The sequence below is a fragment of the Pleurodeles waltl genome, chromosome 1_2, assembly GCF_031143425.1.
Source record: "Pleurodeles waltl isolate 20211129_DDA chromosome 1_2, aPleWal1.hap1.20221129, whole genome shotgun sequence".
In the NCBI taxonomy this organism is placed as follows: domain Eukaryota; kingdom Metazoa; phylum Chordata; class Amphibia; order Caudata; family Salamandridae; genus Pleurodeles; species Pleurodeles waltl.
Genome location: NC_090437.1, coordinates 555,473,127 through 555,494,337, shown reverse-complemented (window position 1 = coordinate 555,494,337; position 21,211 = coordinate 555,473,127).

The following is a 21,211-nucleotide window of genomic DNA, read 5'->3' as shown; positions in this document are numbered from 1 at the left end:
AACGAAGTGAGTTCCCCTATCTGATTCTAAAGAGATCGGAAATCCGAACCGTGGTATTAACTCTCTAAGCAACAGCTTTGCTACTGTGAGACTGTTGTTTCTTTGTGTGGGGTATGCATCAATCCAATGACTAAAGACACACACAATCAACAACACCTAATTCAAACCACCACATGCAGGCATTTCAATGAAATCCAATTGCATCCCGCAGAATGGACCTCCTGCTCCTCCAAAGTGGCTCAAATTCACCACAGTCCCTTTTCCCACATTTAGTTGCTGACAAATTACACATCAATGACACACTGCCTCTGCTGCTTGCCTGAATTTTGGATTGAACCAATCAACTTTGAACAGCCTGACCATGGCGTCCCTTCCAAATATGCACCTGGCCATGGTAGTACCTGCCCATCTGAGTCAACAAACTATTTGGCAACACCATCTGGCCCTCCTCAGAAACACAAATTTCATCAGATCTTTGAATATATTTCAGCTTGACCCAAAGTCGTTTCCCTTCCTTATCTGCATTTTCCTGTAATGTTTTCAATTCTTCTAGAGTATCAATCACCTTTAGGCCAAAACTTGTGCAATTGTTCTCTTCTTCAGGCATCAATCCCCACTTGTCTTTAAACGATATACAGTTCAATGCGCAAAACCTTGCGACTTGATCTGCATATCCATTTCCCAATGAAATGTAATCCTGTGTTTTTTTATGTGCACTGCATTTTACCACTGCAATTGCTTCAGGTAACTGTATATTCTATCGGCATTTCTCACTGGTGTTCCAGTAGAGGTCATGAAACCTCGTTGTGACCACAGCTGACCAAAATCATGAACAATTCCAAATCCATATTAACTATCGGTATGGATTGTGACCCTTAGTCTCGCAGAAACATAGCATGCTCTAGTAAGAGCTACTAATTCTGCTACTTGTGCAGAATATACACCTGGAAGCCATGAATCTTCTAACATGCCTGTAATTGTGCATACTGCATATCCTGCTCTCAATGTCCCTGTTCCATCTCTGAGACAAGAACCATCAACAAAGACAATTTGGTCATTTTCCATTAAACGTGTGTCTCTAATATCAGGTCTTGGTTTTGTACTCAGCTCAGTTACCTCGAGACAATAATGCTCAATGTCTTCTTCTTTTTCAATTTCAACAGTATCACCTCGAAGCAATGTTTCTGGATTCAGCACTTTACAGTTCTTCAATGTTACATTTGGATCACCCAATATACTCGTCTCATACCTTGCCAGTCTTGCACCCGTCAAGTATTGTGTTTTCGTCCTTGTCAATAAAACTTTAACAGAGTGTAGTACCATTACCGTCAAAGGGTATTCCATGACACCCCCCCTCACATTGGGAAAGACTTTGACCAGCTGCGGTTACTGCACGCAGACAACCTGGTAAAGCCTCTGTGACCGGGTCCAAGGTAGCTGAAAAATGGGCTACTGGGCGATAAGCACCTCCATGGACCTGTGTCAAAATAGACAAAGAACAAACATCACGTTCATGACAAAACACTGTGAAAAGCTTTGTGTAATCAGGCATTCCCAACGCTGGAGATCTGCACAAACTCTATCTCAATTCAGTGAATGCCTTCATCTGATCTTCATCTAAGATAATAGGATCTGTAACTTCCTTATGTGTCAACTGCTGTAATGGTTTGGCAATTTCAGCAAAATTTGGAATCCACTGTCTACAGTACCCCACCATTCCCAGAAACATCGTGACATCTCTCTGCGAATTCGGAGGACTTCTCTGCAGTATCTTGGTAATTCTTTCTCTGGAAATTCTCCTTAACCCCTTCTCAATTTGGTGTCCTAGGTATGTCACTGATTTTTGGCAATACTATAGTTTTACTGGTGAAACCTTATGTCCGAATTCTCCCAAATGATTCAACAGGGCAATCGAGTAATACTTACACTCGTCCCTTGTTCTGAATGCGATCAGCAAATCATCAATGTATTGCACTAGAGTCAATTGGTATGGCAATTCTAATGACTCCAGGTTCTTTTCCAAGATCTGATTAAACAGTGATGGTGACTCCGTATACCCTTGTGGAAGCCTGCACCAGCTGTATACTCTATCTGGGAATTTGAAACTAAAAAGAAACTGACTATCCTCATGAAGAGGAACAGGAAAGAAAGCTTGTGACAAGTCTACCACTGTGAACCACTCTGCATTGCAAGGAATCTGAAACAGTATCACTGCTGGATTTGGCACCACTGGACAACACTTGACCACCAAATCATTCTCTTTTTGCAAGTCCTGCACAACGTGCACTTTCCCACATGGCTTCTTTAAGCTGGTTATAAGTGAATTACATGGACTGCTTAACACTTCCTTCAAAGCTCCTTGTTTTAGGAAATTTCCAATTATTTGTGCCACTTTCATCAAAACATCTTGCGGCATGTTATACTGTGGAAGCTGCGGCAATACTGCATTGGGCTTTAAAGTGATCTTAATCTGCTCCACTCCCTTAATCAGACCTACTTCTTTACCTTTCAGGTCCCAGACTTCTTATTTCACCATTCCCTGTAAGTCTGCATGTACTTCTTTCACAGTAAACACTAGGAAACATTCAATTAATGGGTATTCTTCACTAGCATTATTAATCAACATTTCAGCCACCTGCTCTTCTTCATCATTACTATTTGTTTGAGCTTCTATTCCAGTGTCTGAACAATTAATGGAACATCTTGTCTTACACAGTAAATCTCTTTCCAGTAGAGATACTGTACTCAAATCACACACTACAAACCTATGTAGTACCTGGGGATTTCTGATCTCAACCTGCACTGGTTCTGTGATTGGGTTTGTCAACTGTCTATCCTCCACTCCAACAACATGAACTGTTCTGCCTGAAAGAGGTAAATTCTGGACTTCCACACTTCTCACTGTAGAGTGTTTAGCTCCTGTAAGAATGAGACCTTGTAACTCATGACCCTTCCCTTCAGAAAAGGTCCTCTCTGATCTGCTTCTAAGGATGCTGCAAGCACACACGGTCCTTCATCCAAGCTGTCACTCATCCATTCTTCATTTATTTAATCCTCACTGTAAAATGGAAATTGGTGCACTGTGTTATTACTACTGTCTTGTCTCTGACCTGTGACCTACTGAGCAAGCATCACCTGTTGCTGCTCCATCGGGGCTTGAGGTATCTGCATTTGCTGTCTAGGTATCATAGGAACCTGCTGCTGTATTGGTTGTAACTGTGTTAATTGTGCACGGGGTATCTGCATTTGCTGCACGGGTTGAAACTTTTGCACTCGATTCTGAACATTAGGAACAAATCCTTTCATTCTTGGGACTTTCACAGTTTGAAATGTACTGACATCACCACCTTGCTGAACAACACCATCCTGTGCCATCAACGGACACTCCCGCTACCAGTGTCCCACGTTTCCGCACAAATGACACTGTAACATCTTTATCATCCCCTGCATGTCATTCTGAACCACTACAGTACTTAACTTCGAACCATGCATTATATCAATTCCATGACCTCTACCTCTCATCTGAGGCTGAAATATAACAGCTCTCTGCTGGGGCAGCATGGGTGGCACTATAGCTCCTTGCACTCCTGTCTGAGCTGCCATTATTTGCATCACCATTGCTTTCTCCTTCAGCTTTTTCTGCTTTAATTCAATCTCATCACTACAGTATTTTGCATACTCCAACACCTCATCAATCGGCTTTACCTGCCAGCAAATCAAATGACTCTTAATCATCTGTCCTACTTCTGGTCTCAAACCTTCGACGAACCTGAATACAAAATGTAACATGTCTTTCTGCTCAATTGCTTACTTGGTGCTGTACTCCTTGAACACCTTTAACAATCTCTCATAATAAGTATGTATTGACTCTTTAGACTCCTGGACCGTTCAGTCAATTCTCTGCCAATCAATATTAGTCGGAGAAATTCTTGTGTTCAGGAACTCGATCACCTTATAGTAATTTTACATTACCTCAGGTGAAGGTACACCTGTTATTTTATCCCTTTCCGGTTCACTTGTTGGCCAATCCACTGCTCTTTTACACTCGACCCATAAGTCGGCTAGAACCACTAGCTACAAAAATGTGTTTAAGTCCTCCCACAAACATTTGGAAAGTTTTAGAAATCTGTCTGTCTGCTGATACCACTTGACCGGTTTCTCTCTCAATTCCGGGTAATCATTTGTGAATGACAATATATCACTCCTGTGCCATGGGACATGAACGAACTGCCCCCTGGAATCTCTCTCATCGGAAGCATCTTTATTAATTTCTTTTCTTTCTGAACATCTTCAGACCCCTCTTGTGAATCTCGCTATCGCTCATCTTTTTTCTTTGTCCATCTACCTTCCCACTTCTCTAATGCTCCCCAAATCTGAGCATTCTGCAGCAATTTCCTCAAGTGAGCCTTCATTCCCGCTGATATGTGTTCAAAATCCTTTGCCTCGATTTCTAATCTGTAACTGCATTTCAAATGCTTTGTTTTCTCAATCTCGATGTCATGTTTCTCTGCTAGCTCTGCCAATTTCTGATGAATTTTACTCACTTCTCTTGTAATCTTTGGGCACAAGTATCACAGCTCTTCTTCAGTGTAAGACTCTAACCTTCACACCCATTGCTCCCTCAACTACCCATATTCAACCATATTCATATTGCTTCCATATTCAACCGTACACGATTCATCTGCTCTTCCCCTTTGGATGTATTCTGCTGTGTATTTAGACTGTCTAACCATTCACTCATTTGCTGTGCTGATAATCCCTGTAATGAAATGTTACTTGCGTTTGGCACTGATACCTGTTGCATCACTGCACCTGATACTTGCGGCGTCAAAAGTTTCAAACCTTGACTCACCTTTGGGCCATTTACTGCATCTGGAAGCGCTACAAGTGGACTAAGATACATTAAAAGTCTAGTTCCATTGAAAGTCTGACCTGCGGATGACATCATCTGCACAGGATCACTCTCTCCCCTTCTCACAAGACTCTGTGACATTTCATTCTGATCTCCTACACTCGCTTTCTTTTGTGTGAATAAGAGTACCGCTGGACCTACAGTAATTGGTGGCAATATTGCATCTGGAGTTGCCCTGATACTTGCACCTTGTGGAAATGTTACCCCCATCGCCTGGTTCATGACTGGTGTAATATCTGACTGTGTTCCTATTTTTGGCAAAACCTGTGACTGTGTTGCAGGCATTAACATTGGAGTGGGCTCCGTCTGAACTAGCATCAGCCTCAGGAGTACTTGCTCCGTTGGCACCACTATGTTCGAAACTGTCTCAAGAACTGGCACAACTGGATAAATTATCTGTACTGATGGTGGATGCATCTGTGCTTGGACCACAGTAATAGTCCCCGCATTCGGTGTACTCTGTACTACCCCTGGTATCTCTCCACTGTCTGTCTGTCCTGCACCCTCAGTTCCTGATGCTTGTACTGGAGCAGTTGTAGCAGCACTAGTACTTGGACCCCCTGAATAGGTTGCAAAGGGTGGAGGTCGATCCCTCAATAACTGTGTAATGAGGTCCTCAACATCAGAATCTTCATCATCTACATAAGACTTTCTCTTTTTCTGTTTTCCTGCACTCTCATCCTCTTTAGCACTGTCTTCTTTCTCTGTCTCGCCTTCCACTGTAATTGCAGGAAACAATTTGACACCCTGTAGCATCTCTGCTCTCCATCTTTTCTGTTCCCAATCCCACCTAGCTCCATTTAAGGATTTTTCTACTCATTTCATTCTCTTCTTAAATTTCATCGCTCTTTGCTGTCTGGCCACCAGCTCCCAAACCGCTAAAGTCTCACACTGTGCTGGTCTCGGTAACGGCTTCATCTTATATAATGCCATTAACAATTTGTCCAAAATTCTCAAATTAAATGTGCCATGCTCTAGAAACTCTAAAGACCCTCACTTCTTTGTTAGCTTACGTCACTGCTTTAGCCAAAGACATGGTGCTACACCTTGCTCCTCCATTACAATATAAGCCAGCGAATTTTCCGGTGGGGTTGGTTCCCCCACTGACTCCTCAATGTAAGAATCACCTTCATTGCACTTCTGAACGCCTTGAAAAACTTTATTTTGTCTGTTTTATTTATTTTATTCAATAATGAAATGGATTTTACTCCCAAGATTCCCTTCACCCCCTTGCTCAACCAATTGTCTCCTAGGGACGGCTGCCAATCCGCTCGCGACTCTTCTCACTAACCAACCTATCCCAGCGCAGCACACTCTGACGTCACACCCACACACATCGGCTGACAAAGTCTTGCGACTTGCCCTCCCAAACTCAACTCACACAACTAATGCAAACTATTTGCGAGCACTTACCAAAGACCAATAACTAAAACAAACCTGCTGGTTTACTACAGGAAGGGGACACAATTGCTTCAGAGACCTTACAGATTTTCACTAATGGCCCTTTCGCTCATGTAGCTATTCCTCCTTTTCAGTCTCCCACATTCGCAAGCAAAATTCGACCCACAAACTTTACTATCAACTGATCAATGGGTCTGTTGTGGTGCACATAGAACTCACCAAATCTCAGTTGAAAAATTTATTTTACTCATCTATCTTATACACCGACTTGTTGACCACGCCCAATCAACCTACTAAACCAGGCAGATTTCAACATATAGCCAAGTGTCTCCTACACTTCTCAATATACTCCGGAGTCTTAGACCACACAGGGTCCGTACATTACCAACAACCACGTGGATATTTTTTTTTTTTTTAGCACAATGGGCCACACACATGTGAAGTTCAATGACTTCCCTATTCTCATATTGCAGACTACGCACACTCCTACTAACCTCAACTGGAGTATGCAGACTCCCTACTCTAACTCACATACATCACAAATCACCTGCGGTTTGCTTAAGCCTGTGCAAAATGCAACCTACTACTTTCACACTATCACAAATACGCCGAGAACATACCCAACTTTAGTAGCGGGATCCAGGATCTGGGAAAGTCATTTCAGGGCTCAAGGGGACATCATCTTTGCTACAATTGCCATTTCGGAAAAACAAAATTAAAATCTCATAAAATAAAAACAACTAACTCTAACTTAAACTACTATCATAACCAATAATCACCACGTAACTAGTTCTCCAAGGAAACTAACCATCAAGCTGCTACCAAAAACTGCAAGCACACCTGGTCCTTAGTAAGTAAAGTTACAAGGGGACGCGTATAGGCCAATGAACCTTTTGAATCGCATGGAGTATCCTAGTCATGCAGTGACCATTGGATCAATAATCAACATCAATAATCAAGAAACATCTCATACAAAAAAACAGCTCAAAATCATCTACTCATGAATAACCACAACTCAGAAAGGAGTTAACAATTTTTATTTCCCTATTGATTACAACTCTAAAGCATCAGTTAAGTCTTTATTCAAAAACACTTCTTTATTAATTCAGTAATAGAACACATCATCACTCGAAGAAAACATGTGAAAATGCAATTCCATCAGCCAAGAATATCATCATTAATAGTGAAGTTCAGCAATTAAGTTCATCAGTCAATGGTCACTGTCAACATGACCCTTAACAGCCTACCTAACCACCAAGATTTATCATCAGCATGTGGGACTTCATGTGAAAAACCTTTCAGAGAAAACATTAATTTGGAAAACTCTATCTAAATAAGAGTCTCTATAATCAGTGCAGTTGGTACCTAGAAGGAAAGGCATAAAATTGTCAGTCACATTTTCATAGCTACCTATCCAGGATGGGTCAGCAACAAGTCAGTCTTCATATTCAAGTCATCAATTAGTCAGCAACCAATCAGGCTCACAGAGTATGAGCCCAATCTCAACACTTCGGACAGGGTCTCTCCCCGCAACTCTGATTTTTCCCCTTGTCACAACTTTTTATTACTGTCTCCCAGTCCATCCCTCTAATTGCTTATTGGTCAGTCATTCAGCAGATATGACTTTAACCTATAGTTTCTGTTTACCTAATCTACTAATTTCAATATCAGTCTGTTCACAAGATGCAGATCGGTTCACCATGCAATGTTCTCATCATCTGGCTCTTCAGGTATCGAAATTGTTGCATGTTCCTCTTCAGTCAGTGCCTCTATTGTTCAAGACCTGGGAAAGTACTTTTAGCCTACTCTACACATAATTGTATCAAATTGTCTTCATCATCTCCTGTCCGCCGGTACATTGCAGAGAATTCTAGCTAAGTAATTTTAACATCGAGCGGGTCATGGTCAGTGCGTGCTTCCAGTTCTTTGCAAAGCGCTCACTGATTTCAACTTCTCGTGTGTGTGAGGCCCAGGAAAACTAGGCCTTTAGTTCGGCTAACTTAGCACTACAAATTAATGCAAAACATAGGTTATATATCTCATTATGACATGTTATTACATTTTTCTCACATCTTTACATTATTTTATACATTTTCAGTTCTATTAGTACACATGGTGATCACTCCCGAGGGCACATTTTCAAACGTGCACATTATTTTCTCTATGATTAATTACTCTATGCAGTTCTCATTAGAAAACACATATATATCATTAATAATTTTCTGAAATAGCATATCTTCTTCAACAGAATGGAAGCCGCCGTCGCCTGGATGAAGGACAGCTGCCTCAAGCTCAACTCTGACAAGATCAAGATTCTCATCCTGGGACCCTCCACATCAGCCTGCCACGACTCTTGGAGGCCATCCACCCTCAGCACCCCCACCCCAAAAAAACACACATGCAACCTTGGTTTCATCCTCACCATGACATGCTAAGTCAACTCAATTCACACACTCCAAAATCTCTAGAAGAACTACAAATGGATCCCAAAGGACTGCCACAGAACTATACTCTATGACCTGGTTACCAGCAGATATGACTATGGTAACACCCTCTACGCTGGCACCATAAAGAAGAACCTGAAGAAACTACAGCACATTCAAAACACCTCCACCAGACTCATCCTGGACATTGCCTGCCATGAACACATCACCTAAGAGACCTCCAGTGGTTTCTATCAAGAAAAGAATTACCCTCAAACTCCTCATCCATGCATACAAGGCCCTCCACGACCTAGGAACCACCTACCTCAACCACTGCATCACCTTCTACTCCCCCACCAGATCTCTCCACTCAACAAGCAATAGCCACCATACCCTGCATATGGAAGCCCGCAGCTAGAAGAAGATCCTTTGCCCACTTTGAAGCAAAGAGCTGGAACACCCTGCCCCTGCACCTCAGGCAGTCACCATTGTTACCTTAATTCAGGAAGGACCTTAAACCTGGCTCTTCAAATGAAGTTCCGAAGACCAAGATTCCGAGTTCCGAATGTCTCCCCACATTTGTGGAGTTTGCACTGGCTTCCCGTGAATAAGCAAATTTAATTTTAAACCCTTCTCTTGATGCATACAATGCTACAGCATTCTGGGTCGGGGTCTTTGTCCTCCACGATTTTCCACTCTAACTTTTAAAAGAAACCTGTGCTCCGTGCATCAAATAACTATCTGGCCACAGTTCCAAGGGTCCTTCTCGCTAAAGCTGGAGGGAGGTTCTTCACCCTCCTGGGACATGTGGTTTGGAACAGGGTTCCCTTAGAACTTTGCCCAACGGAGTATGAGGGTTTTTTCAGGAAAAATGCCAAACCTGGCTTTTCACGGAGTAGCCTATAATAATTTTCTCATAATTTCTTTACACTTCACCAAAAGTCGGACCACTCTTTAGAGTAGCCACGCTCTCAATAAATCTCCATTCATTCATGAACTCATGAATAATGCATTGCCACGTTATAATTGTGTAGCTAACATAAATTGGCAGTCATATGGAGTTTGTAGATTTTGTAGAGAAATTAATACACTGTCACCTAAAGGTTTTTAAACGAATTTCCATTTTTATTTAATAACATGTCTTCAGTGAGCTATTTTCCTTTAAAGGTATACTTTATCTCCTGTTCAATATTTCGAAACACTGGCCACACCCTTCAATCAATGCTCATGCCCCCAGAATTCAGTACATGCAGCATTCAGTAATGCTCTTCAAACTCTATATTCAAAGTGTTAAGTTTAGATATAGGGGGTCATTCTGACCTCGGCGGTATAAGGCTCCTACCGCCGGTCAGAACACCGCCATTCTACAGCCGCGGCCGCGGAAACCCGCCACGGTCATTCTGACCAACAACTGCCAAGCCGCCAAAAACCCGACATCCACGGAAGGCCGCCTCATCAGCGGGCAGCGATAAACTGGAGATGACCAAACCTCCACCGCCACGCCAACACAAAACGCCCATGCCATTACGACCCACCAATCCACGCGGCGGTCTTTCAGCCGCGGTATTCCATTGGCGGTACACACCGCCGCGGTCAAAATACACACCCAGGCTCCAAAACCCAGCCACATTGGACAATTTGAAATACACACAACTGATACACATACAAACACCACCCCCACACATCCAAGCAACTATAAAACACACACCCACATCACCCACAAACCCCCACTAGTTGGAAATCGGAAAGAAGGCGAGAGAGAGCGAGAGAGAGAGAGAGAGAGAACAGCAATCGAAAACCCCAACACACACAGGAACCCAACATCATCAACCACACCACATCTACGCACACATCACCACACACCACCACTCACATCACCGCAAACACCACCCCACACCTCATCCACACCACCCCATGGCACCCCAAAGACACCCCAGGTTTTCTGACCAAGAACTCCGGGTCATGGTGGAGGAAATCATAAGGGTAGAGCCCCAGCTCTTCGGCACACAGGTGCAACACACCACAATAGCCAGGAAGGCGGAGCTATGGCAGAGGATTGTTGACAGGGTCAACGCTGTGGGACAGCATCCCAGAAACCGGGAAGACATCAGAAAGCGCTGGAACGACCTACGGGGGAAGGTACGGTCGATGGTCTCCAGACACAACATCGCTGTGCAGAGGACTGGCGGCGGACCACCACCCACCCCTCCCGAATTCACAGCATGGGAGCAAGAGGTCTTCAACATCCTGCATCCTGCGGGCCTCGCTGGAGTAGGCGGAGGAATGGACTCTGGTAAGTCTAGTCTCAACTACTCCCCCCCCAACCACCAGCATGCGAACCCACACCCCCACCCTCACCCCCAACCCCCCAGCACACAGCCTCCCTGCCAATGTCTCACCAGCACAACCCACCCAACCCAAAACCAAATCCTGAATGCCAACACAAACCATGGACACCCATCACCTATGCATGACCACTGCACATACCCATCCCCCCCACAAACCACCCTCACAACTCCTGCCACAAGGGGATGCCGAACGCCAACACACCGGCCAGGAGGGTCCAGATATGTCCATCCCACCCCCAGAACAGGCCCGCAGTGAGGACAGCAGCTCTGTCGACCTGGAACCTGATGACCAGCCCGGACCATCGGGGACCTCTGGACAGTCGGTTCCCCACACACAGACACAGGCCACAGCAGACCTAACCCCCTCTGGGAATATCAGCACTGCTCCCACCCAGCGGGCCCATGCCTCTGTCTCCAGGACAGGTCAATCAGCGGTGTGTCCGCCACTAAAGGGCACCCAGGCTGACCCAACACCCCAACAACAACAGGGACCTGGGGGCAGTGGTAGCGGGCACACCGTCCAGGGGACAGAGGCCCGGGGAAACAGGGCAACTGGGAGGGCTGCAGTGCGACAGGGGGGGGAGGACAGGCCCAGGGAACCGACTCTCCAAGAGGCCCTCACCACCATCATGGGAGCATACCACCGCTCCCAGGAGACGATGGCGACGGTAATGGCCAGGTTCCAGGAGATCTAGGCACAGCAGGAGGAACGGTACATGGGGTACAGGGAGGAGCTCAGGAACATCGTCCAGGCCCTGAACCTAATAGTCACCACATTGCGGGACCATGTGGCACCCCAAAGGGCCCCTGTCACCAGCCCGGACCAGGAACAGCCTACCACCTCCGCCGGCGCTAGTGGACAGGAGGCCCCCACACAACGACGGGCCACCAGAACCCCACCTCCTGCTGAAGATCAACCACCCCGCAAGAGGAGCCTGAGATCACAAAGGAAGACAGAGTAGGATGCCAAGACCCCCGCCAGCCTAAGATCCCCCCGGATGTCATTCCACTGTCCCACATCGTCACCCTGTCCAACCTTGAACTGCCCCTGCTCCATCCTTCCACAGGCATATGGACAATGCACCTGTGCGACCGAGAACTGGACTCTGCCATGGACATCACTCCACCCCCACCCATCACCGTTTTACTATCATGGACCTATATGTAGCACTTTAAATAAATCACTTATTGCACATAAAACACTCAGGAGTCTGTTTGTATTCTTAACAAATGTATTATGCATAATGGGTCAAAAATGTGCAGTTACTTTGTGATGACAACATACCAATGTCAATTTGCTTTACTCCATTGCCGAACAAACCAGAAGTCACGCAGTGGGTCATACAGCTCTGAAAAGCCAAGGGAAAGTCACAATTCAGTTGAAAGGAACTGGGGGGAAACACAGAAAGTAGAGATGCAGGAGGCCAGAAGTAAATGTAAAATGACGTGGGGGATTCTTACCTGGGTGCTACTGAAAATACTGTTGTATGACCGTGTCCCTGTTGTCCGTGTCGTCCCCGTCGTCTTCCTCCTCTTCACTCTCCACATGCTCCACAGCTGCTACAACACCACCATCTGGACCATCCTCCTGCAGAAAAGGCACCTGGCGTCTCAATGCAAGATTGTGAAGCATACAGCAGGCCACGATGATCTGGCACACCTTCTTTGGTGGGTACATGAGGGATCCCCCTGTCATATGCAGGCACCTAAACCTGGCCTTCAGGAGGCCGAAGGTCCTTTCTATGATCCTCCTAGATCGCCCATGGGCCTCATTGTACCGTTCCTCTGCCCTGGTCCGGGGATTCCTCACTGGGGTCAGTAGCCACGGCAGGTTGGGGTAACCAGAGTCACCAATTAGCCACACACGGTGTCTCTGTAGCTGTTCCATCACATAGGGGATGCTGCTATTTCGCATAACATACGCGTCATGCACTGACCCAGGGAACTTGGCATTTACATGGGAGATGTACTGGTCAGCCAAACAGACCACCTGGACATTCATAGAATGGTAACTTTTCCTGTTTCTGTACACCTGCTCATCGTCTTTTGGGGGTACTAAGGCCACATGGGTCCCATCAATGGCACCAATGATGTTGGGGATATGTCCAAGGGCATAGAAGTCAGCCTTCACAGTGGCCAAATCACCCTCCTCAGGGAAAATTATGTAGCTCTGCATGTATTTCGTCAGGGCAGACAACACTCTGGACAAAATCTTAGAAAACATAGGCTGAGACATCCCTGATGACATGGCCACTGTTGTCTGAAAAGACCCACTTGCCAAGAAATGGAGGACTGACAGAACCTGCACCAGAGGGGGAATTCCTGTGGGTTGGCGGATGGGGGACATCAGTGCTGGCTCCAGCTGGGCACACAGTTCATGTATAGTGGCTCGGTCAAGTCGGTATCGAAGTATTATATGACGTTCCTCCATTGTCGACAGGTCCACCAGCGGTCGGTACACGGGAGGATTCATCCTTCTCCTCGCAAGTCCCAGCGGACGGTGCCTAGGAAGGACAACATGGAGCACAGAGTCAAACAACCCACAGGTACGTAACTACAGCTTGCACAGTACACGATTGTCAATGCATTGAATGGCTTGTATGAGTGGCAATGCAAGGCCTAGGCCTGTGTGACGCAGTAGTAATTAAGCCCTGTGGTCCCTTGTAATGGCGGCTGCCTGACCTGAGAATTGTGACAATGGGATGTGAGATCAATGCGCTGGCGTGACACACCGTGGCGGTAGGCGGTCGAAGACCGCGGTGCAAAGCCGCATTGGTTAACATCGAACCCTATGGGTTTCACGGGCCAATGACTAGCTGCGCCGGCGGTCGCGGAACGCACCGCGGCTGTACGTGCCGCCGCGGGCGTGACCGCCATTTTCTATCTGATTAATCACTCGAGACCTGATCATCCACAGGAGGGGACCTATACTGCAAGTGCTGCTGTGACCTCGGTCTGGGAGATACAATGGCCGCTGCGACTGGGGAAAGGGCCCCTGCCTTCACGACAGAAGAGTTGGAGAAACTTGTGGATGGGGTCCTGCCCCAGTATGCGCGACTCTACGGTCCTCCAGACCAACAGGTAAGTACACTGTGTGCACGTTGAATGGGCTATGCCTGGGTTGTGTATGGTGGATGTAAGATGGTGGGGTGGGGAGCGAATGAGGAGTGCAAGGCACGACAGATGAGAGCATGTGCCACATGGCAAGGATGGGGAGGGGGGGCCAATCGCATCTATCATGCGGAAAATTGATGATATTTCAATTTCCACCCTGTACATGTCAAATAGGTCAGCGCCCATCAGAAGATCGACATTTGGCGTGCCATCGCCAAGGAAGTCCGGAACCTGGGGGTCCACAACAGACGGGGAACCCACTGCCGCAAGAGGTGAGAGGACATCCGCCGCGGGACCAGGAAGACCGCTGAGTCACTGCTGGGGATGGCCTCCCAACCTAGGAGGGGTGCCAGTCTTACCCTGACCCCCCTGATGTCTCGGATCCTGGCGGTGGCCTACTCCGATTTGGATGGGCGTGTGACGACATCACAGCAGACACAAGGGGGTGAGTACCAGCACATTCAGCTATCTTTACACGCAGTGGAGGCGTCTGGGTAGGGGAGGAGGGCTGTGGGTGACATTAGGCCAGGGCGCTTTCTGTAGTGTAGTCCCCTCCTTTAGGCATGGCCCTGTGCCCCCGCCCCCAACCTCTGTACGGTGCCAGGTACAGCTAGCCATGGTCCTGCATCACCCATGTGCGCGTTTGTTGTCCCTAGACCTGTTGGCCAAGTCACAAGTACTCAGTAGTGTACCCCGATTGCGCGGCTTAGTGCATGAGGCTCCTGTGTCTGTCCTCTCCGCCAACGGTGTTGACAATGCATGTACTCAACCTTTTATTATGTCTCCCCCCACCCTTTTTCTTTATCTTCTTGTGCATGTGTGCTTCAGCATCATCAGGCGGAGGAGACTTGGCACCGGAGCACGAGGGAGCTGCGACTCACAAGGCCCCGGTGGGCCATGGCACAGACACCGAGGCCACCAGTGATACGGAGGGCAAGGGGAGCTTCACAACGGGGAGCCGTGGTGAAACCAGCGACACCGACACGTCCTCGGAAGGGAGCTCCCTAGCGGTGGTGGCAACATCCGTGCCCCCCGCCTCTACAGGTACACCTGCCACCCAGCGCACCAGCTCCGCCCTCCCAGCAGCCCCTCAGCCTACGCTCCATGCCCGCTCGCCCAAGAAGGCGGGCGTCTCCTTCGCCCCAGGCACCTCAGGCCCTGCCACTGTTACCCCTGCTGCCCTCAGTGAGGAGGTCATTGACCTCCTGAGGACCATCATTGTTGGGCAGACTACCCTTCTGAATGCCATCCAGGGGGTAGAGAGGGAGGTGCATCGTAGCAATGCATACCTGGAGGGCATGCATTCGGGTCAGTCTGCCCATCAACGATCGTTCAATTCTCTGGCCTCAGCACTGATGGCAGCCATTGTCCCTGTTTCCAGCCTCCCTCTTCTAACTGCCTCCACCCTGTCTCTGTCTCCTGTTCATCTGCCTATCCCATCCACACCATCAGACGAGCCTGCACACACCTCAACACCCAAGGGCAGCTCTTCCAGACATAAGCACCACAGATCACACAAACATTCACCCAAGCAACACCCAGATGCAGACCACCTCTGTGTCCCCCACCTCCTCGTCTCCCTCCTACCTCCCTGTGACGTCGCCACTCACACCTGCATGCACACCACCAACAGCCAGTACACCCATCACCAGCACACCCTCCAGTACAGTCCGTACATGTGCAGTCACCACCCCCACTGCCGTTTACACGTCCCCTGTGTCCTTTCCCACTGTGTCTGTCACCCCCTCTTCCAAGACACACAAACGCAGGCAGCCACCCACCCAATAGCCAACCACCTCACGAAAGCCTCCAGTCCATGCACCTTCACCCAAGGACAGCACATCTGACTCTCCTACAACCACCTCCTCTTCCTCCACTCCCATAACCACTGCACCTACCTTTTACCTTGGTCCTAAAAAGTGTTACCTCTCCAATCTTGACCTCTTTCCCTCACCTGACCCACCCCCTCCATCTGCTAAGAGTCCCAAGGCCCGGGTTCACGTGTCAGCGTAGTCCATGGATTTTGGAGTCCCCCCTTTGCCAGCAGTGAGACATCGGTCAGCAGCAAGGGGACAGCCAGCCCCCCCCCTGGAAAGAGGACCCGGAAAGTGAGGGGCCGCCGCGGGAGGAGTGCCACGGCTGCCCCCAAGGACCAAAGTTCGGACACTTCACCTGCCACAACATCCAGGGGAGGCAAGGCCCAGAGAGCCACAGCGAAGGAGGGCAAGGACAGCAGGGCGGAGAAGTCAGGCAGCAGGAGCGCGGACTAGGAGGGCCCCACAAGCCCCATCCCGGGTGTGAGGGACGACACCCAAGGGCTCAGGACACCGTCACCTAAGGGTCCAGAAACTGCACGGTCGGAGGGCGACTGAGCAGGGAGTCCTGCCCAGGTCAGACTCCCTGGAATTACAGGACAAACACCGCTGAAGAGGGCCCCGCCGTGCAGGAAGGCACCGCTGAAGAGGGCCCCGCCGTCCAGAAAGGCACCGCTGAAGAGGGCCCCGCCGTGCAGGAAGGCACCGCTGAAGAGGGCCCCGCCGTCCAGGAAGGCACCGCTGAAGAGGGCCCGCCGTGCAGGAAGGCACCACTGAAGAGGGCCACGCCGTGCAGGAAGGCACCGCTGAAGAGGGCCCCGCCGTCCAGAAAGGCACCGCTGAAGAGGGTCCCGCCGTGCAGGAAGGCACCGCTGAAGAGGGCCCCGCCATCCAGAAAGGCACCGCTGAAGATGGCCCCGCCGTGCAGGAAGGCACCGCTGAAGAGGGCCCCGCCGTCCAGAAAGGCACCGCTGAAGAGGGCCCCGCCGTGCAGGAAGGCACCGCTGAAGAGGGCCCCGCCGTCCAGAAAGGCACCGCTGAAGAGGGCCCCGCCGTGCAGGAAGGCACCGCTGAATAGGGCCCGCCGTCCAGAAAGGCACCGCTGAAGAGGGCCCCGCCGTCCAGAAAGGCACCGCTGAAGAGGGCCCCTCCGTCTCAAGCACCGCTCCGCTGGGCCCTTCCTGTCAAGCACCGCTCCGCTGGGCCCTTCATCTCAGGCACCGCTCCGCTGGGCCCCGCCGTCTCAAGCACCGCTCTGCTGGGCCCTTCCTGTCAAGCACCGCTCCGCTGGGCCCTTCATCTCAGGCACCGCTCCGCTGGGCCCCGCCGTCTCAAGCACCGCTCCGCTGGGCCCTTCCTGTCAAGCACCGCTCCGCTGGGCCCTACCTGTCAAGCACCGCTCCGCTGGGCCCCGCCGTCTCAAGCACCGCTCCGCTGGGCCCTTCCTGTCAAGCACTGCTCCGCTGGGCCCTTCCTGTCAAGCACCGCTCCGCTGGGCCATTCCTGTCAAGCACCGCTCTGCTGGGCCCCGCCGTCTCAAGCACCGCTCCGCTGGGCCCTTCCTGTCAAGCACCGCTCCGCTGGGCCCTTCATCTCAGGCACCGCTCCGCTGGGCCCCGCCGTCTCAAGCAACGCTCCGATGGGCCCTTCCTGTCAAGCACCGCTCCGCTGGGCCCTTCCTGTCAAGCACCGCTCCGCTGGGCCCCGCCGTCTCAGGCACCGCTCCGCTGGGCCCTTCCTGTCAAGCACCGCTCCGCTGGGCCCTTCATCTCAGGCACCGCTCCGCTGGGCCCCGCCGTCTCAAGCACCGCTCCGCTGGGCCCTTCCTGTCAAGCACCGCTCCGCTGGGCCCTTCATCTCAGGCACCGCTCCGCTGGGCCCCGCCGTCTCAAGCACCGCTCCGCTGGGCCCTTCCTGTCAAGCACCGCTCCGCTGGGCCCTTCCTGTCAAGCACCGCTCCGCTGGGCCCTTCATCTCAGGCATCGCTCCGCTGGGCCCCGCCGTCTCAAGCACTGCTCCGCTGGGCCCGTCCTGTATAGCACCGCTCCGCTGGGCCCTTCATCTCAGGCACCGCTCCGCTGGGCCCCGCCGTCTCAAGCACCGCTCCGCTGGGCCCTTCCTGTCAAGCGCCGCTCAGCTGGGCCCTTCCTGTCAAGCACCGCTCCGCTGGGCCCTTCATCTCAGGCACCGCTCCGCTGGGCCCGCCGTCTCATGCACCGCTGGGCCAATGACTGTGCCGGTTCTGTGTCGTGCTAATGTTCACGCTGCACTCGGCCCACCCTGCCTCCTCCATTGCCAGTGGAGACTGTTATCCACTTGATGGACTGTGACTTTGCCCTCCCCAGGATATGACAGTGGGCAAGCCACCCACTGTAGAGACTTGAGAGACTGTGGCTTTGCACTACCCAGGATTGGACGGTGGACATGGTGGCCCCTTCTTGGATCTGGCGTCGTGGACTCATGTGGCTGTGGTGCCCCCCCTTCTCTTCCCCCTGAGGTGCCTGTAGTTTTGTCATGTGATGCCCCTGCAGTGTTCTCTCCAACGGACTCAGGTCTCCTGTGTGGGCTTTGCCCATGTGTTGATACACTTCGGCCCACGGACATTTGCAATTTCTGTGACTGTGCGGGACTTTCTGCCTCTATTTCTCGGTCACGCAATGTTTACATTAGATAATTTTTCCATCATTTTCCTATTTTGCCATGTCTTCAATGAACCTATTTTGTACATAAATGTTGTTTCTCACTTGAATCATATCTTTTCGTTATTCCGGGGGGTTTGGGTGGGGTAACTTTGACTTGGTGCTCTGCATTGGTGTGTAGATAGTTGGGGGGTGGGTGTGATGCGTATGTGTGTGCCCGTAACCCTTCCTCCTCCCCCCCTCCCCTGTGTCGTAGGTGCGGTACTCACCGTTGTCGTCTGCACCGGAGTTCGTACTCGTGGTAGATGAGCAGGTAGACGAGAGCGGGTAGGATGTGTAATTCGGGCTCCATGCTGTCCTCCGTCCTCGTGGAGTGTATAGAGGTGAGCGTTTTCCCGTTCGTAGTCTGTTTCCGCCGTGTTTTTATCGGCGGGGCTCCCCCCCCGGATGAGGTGGCGGATTGGTGAGTTGTGATAGGGTGGGCGGTACTTTGTCTGCCGCCTGCCTGTTGGCAGTGACCGCTGCGCTGTTTGTTTGTCCCGCCGTGGCGGTCGGAGTGGTAATGTGGCGGGCTGTGTTGGCGGTTCCCGCCAGGGTCAGAATTCCATTTTTGGAACCGCCAGCCTGTTGGCGGGTTGGCCGCCACTTTATCACCGACCGCCAGGGTCAGAATGACCCCCATAATGTGTTAATTCATGCCCTGTAGCCAGTGCTCTTGTCCCCAAAGTACAATGTGCAGTGCTATTAGTTATATGTTGTGATTTACAAATGCAGCATGTGGTGTTTGGCTCCACCCCAGCACCAATGTGTCTGCCTCTATCATCTGCTGCACTTGGCCTCTGCCAAAGCACAGAAGGTTTTGTGTACCAGGCAACGTATTTGATAAACACTGCACTAAGAGCCCCAAAGTCCATTATAAACCTGTGGCAATGTGCAGTATCATATATGCTCAGGGAATCAACTTTGAACATGGCCCTAATCCATTGCCCCTGGCACCAGAGCCTTTTGCTCTTGGCCTGTGGCCAGAATCTTAGGGATCTGTGTGCCGTAGGTGAACCTTGACCATACCCTGAACCCAGTACCTCAATACCTCTCTCAATACCTCTCCCACTGCAGGTACAGTGCACAGGGAAAGCAGTTTCGGACTTTCTCTTCATGGAGCACACTCATTGCCCATGTTTAGTGAGTATACAGCATACTCGTAGTGTTTTGCAACCTTAATTTTCATCTCTCTAGTGAAGTGCCTCTAATTAAAAAATGTTTTTTTCATCCATACGCTACTCCTAGTAATGCACCTATATGCCCTCTAGCAGGGATTTTAGCTATCCCAGTACCGAACAGGCACAGCTCCTCCGTATGGGTGGAGGAGTGTCACCCCCGCCAGCAGAAACTGCTGCAAATTCTTTTACATGGAAAAGATAATAAACTCTGTTTATTATCCTTTCCATGTAAAAGGGACTGAACATTGAGGGTGACTCCCCTGAGAGTGCATGTGTGTTTGGCCGGCCGTCTCGGGCAGACCAAAGACACACACTCATAGGGTTCTCTCCATTCCAGCAACATTGTTGCTGGGCTGGAGAGGGCCTGCACAGGCTCCCAGTCTGCCTGGGAGCACCATGGCAGGGTTCTCCCAGCCAATCAAGACACTGATCTGAGCAGTGTCTGGATTGGCGCAGGGCAGGCTGGGAGCCTGTGGCTGCAGCAGCGATGGGAGAGGAGTGCAGTGCGGGAGCAAAGCAGGTATGTTTTTTAAAATTATTTTTTCATTATTTGTTTGTGGTGCCCTCCACATGCCCCCGCCCTGCCCAGCCCCAGCCATGCGAGCCGCTCCTGATAAGTTCACTTACAGCCCTGATGAAGTCCGTCTCAGGATGTGACACATCTCTTTAATTTTGAGCACTTTTTCTGGATTTCTTTAGGACGTTCCCTGCAGTTCCAGTGCAGTGCCACCAACCGTCAGTCTCCCCCAGAGCCTGGTAAGGGGCATCTTCCAATATAGGAGTCACTCTCTAACATTGGTAGGGTATGCTTTAGGTGCACTGCTAGTCCAGCATGCTAATAAGTCAATGTTGATTACCTCTCAAGTTATCTAAGATGTTGAAGAACATAAAGAGGACAAGTATATCAAACAAGCATTGACAAAGCTACCGCTACCATTAGTCCACGTATGTGAAACTGAAGTAGAAAGGAGCATGAGTAGGTGGGTGGAAAAGGAGAGATGACAGGGGGCATTGAGAAGTAGGTCAGAAAAGGTAGAGAGGTGATAAGAGATGAGGGGGGAATGAAAAGCAAGGTATAGAAAGGGAAAAAGGGGAAACAAACAAGTGGAGCTTTCCCAGAGTAGAGAGAAGGTACTGGAAGGAAGATAGGAGGGGAGTAATTAGGACAGAACAAGTGGGTAGAGGAATGGTGGTTTGGAGAGGAGAAGCTAGAGGGGCAAAGGTAGGAAATTAAGGGAAGAGGATTGGAAGGGAAAGAGGGAAAGAGGCAGGAAGATAAGAATGAGGAAATGAGGATTAAGAGAGGAAAGTATTATAGGAAGTAGAAAGAATGAACGAAT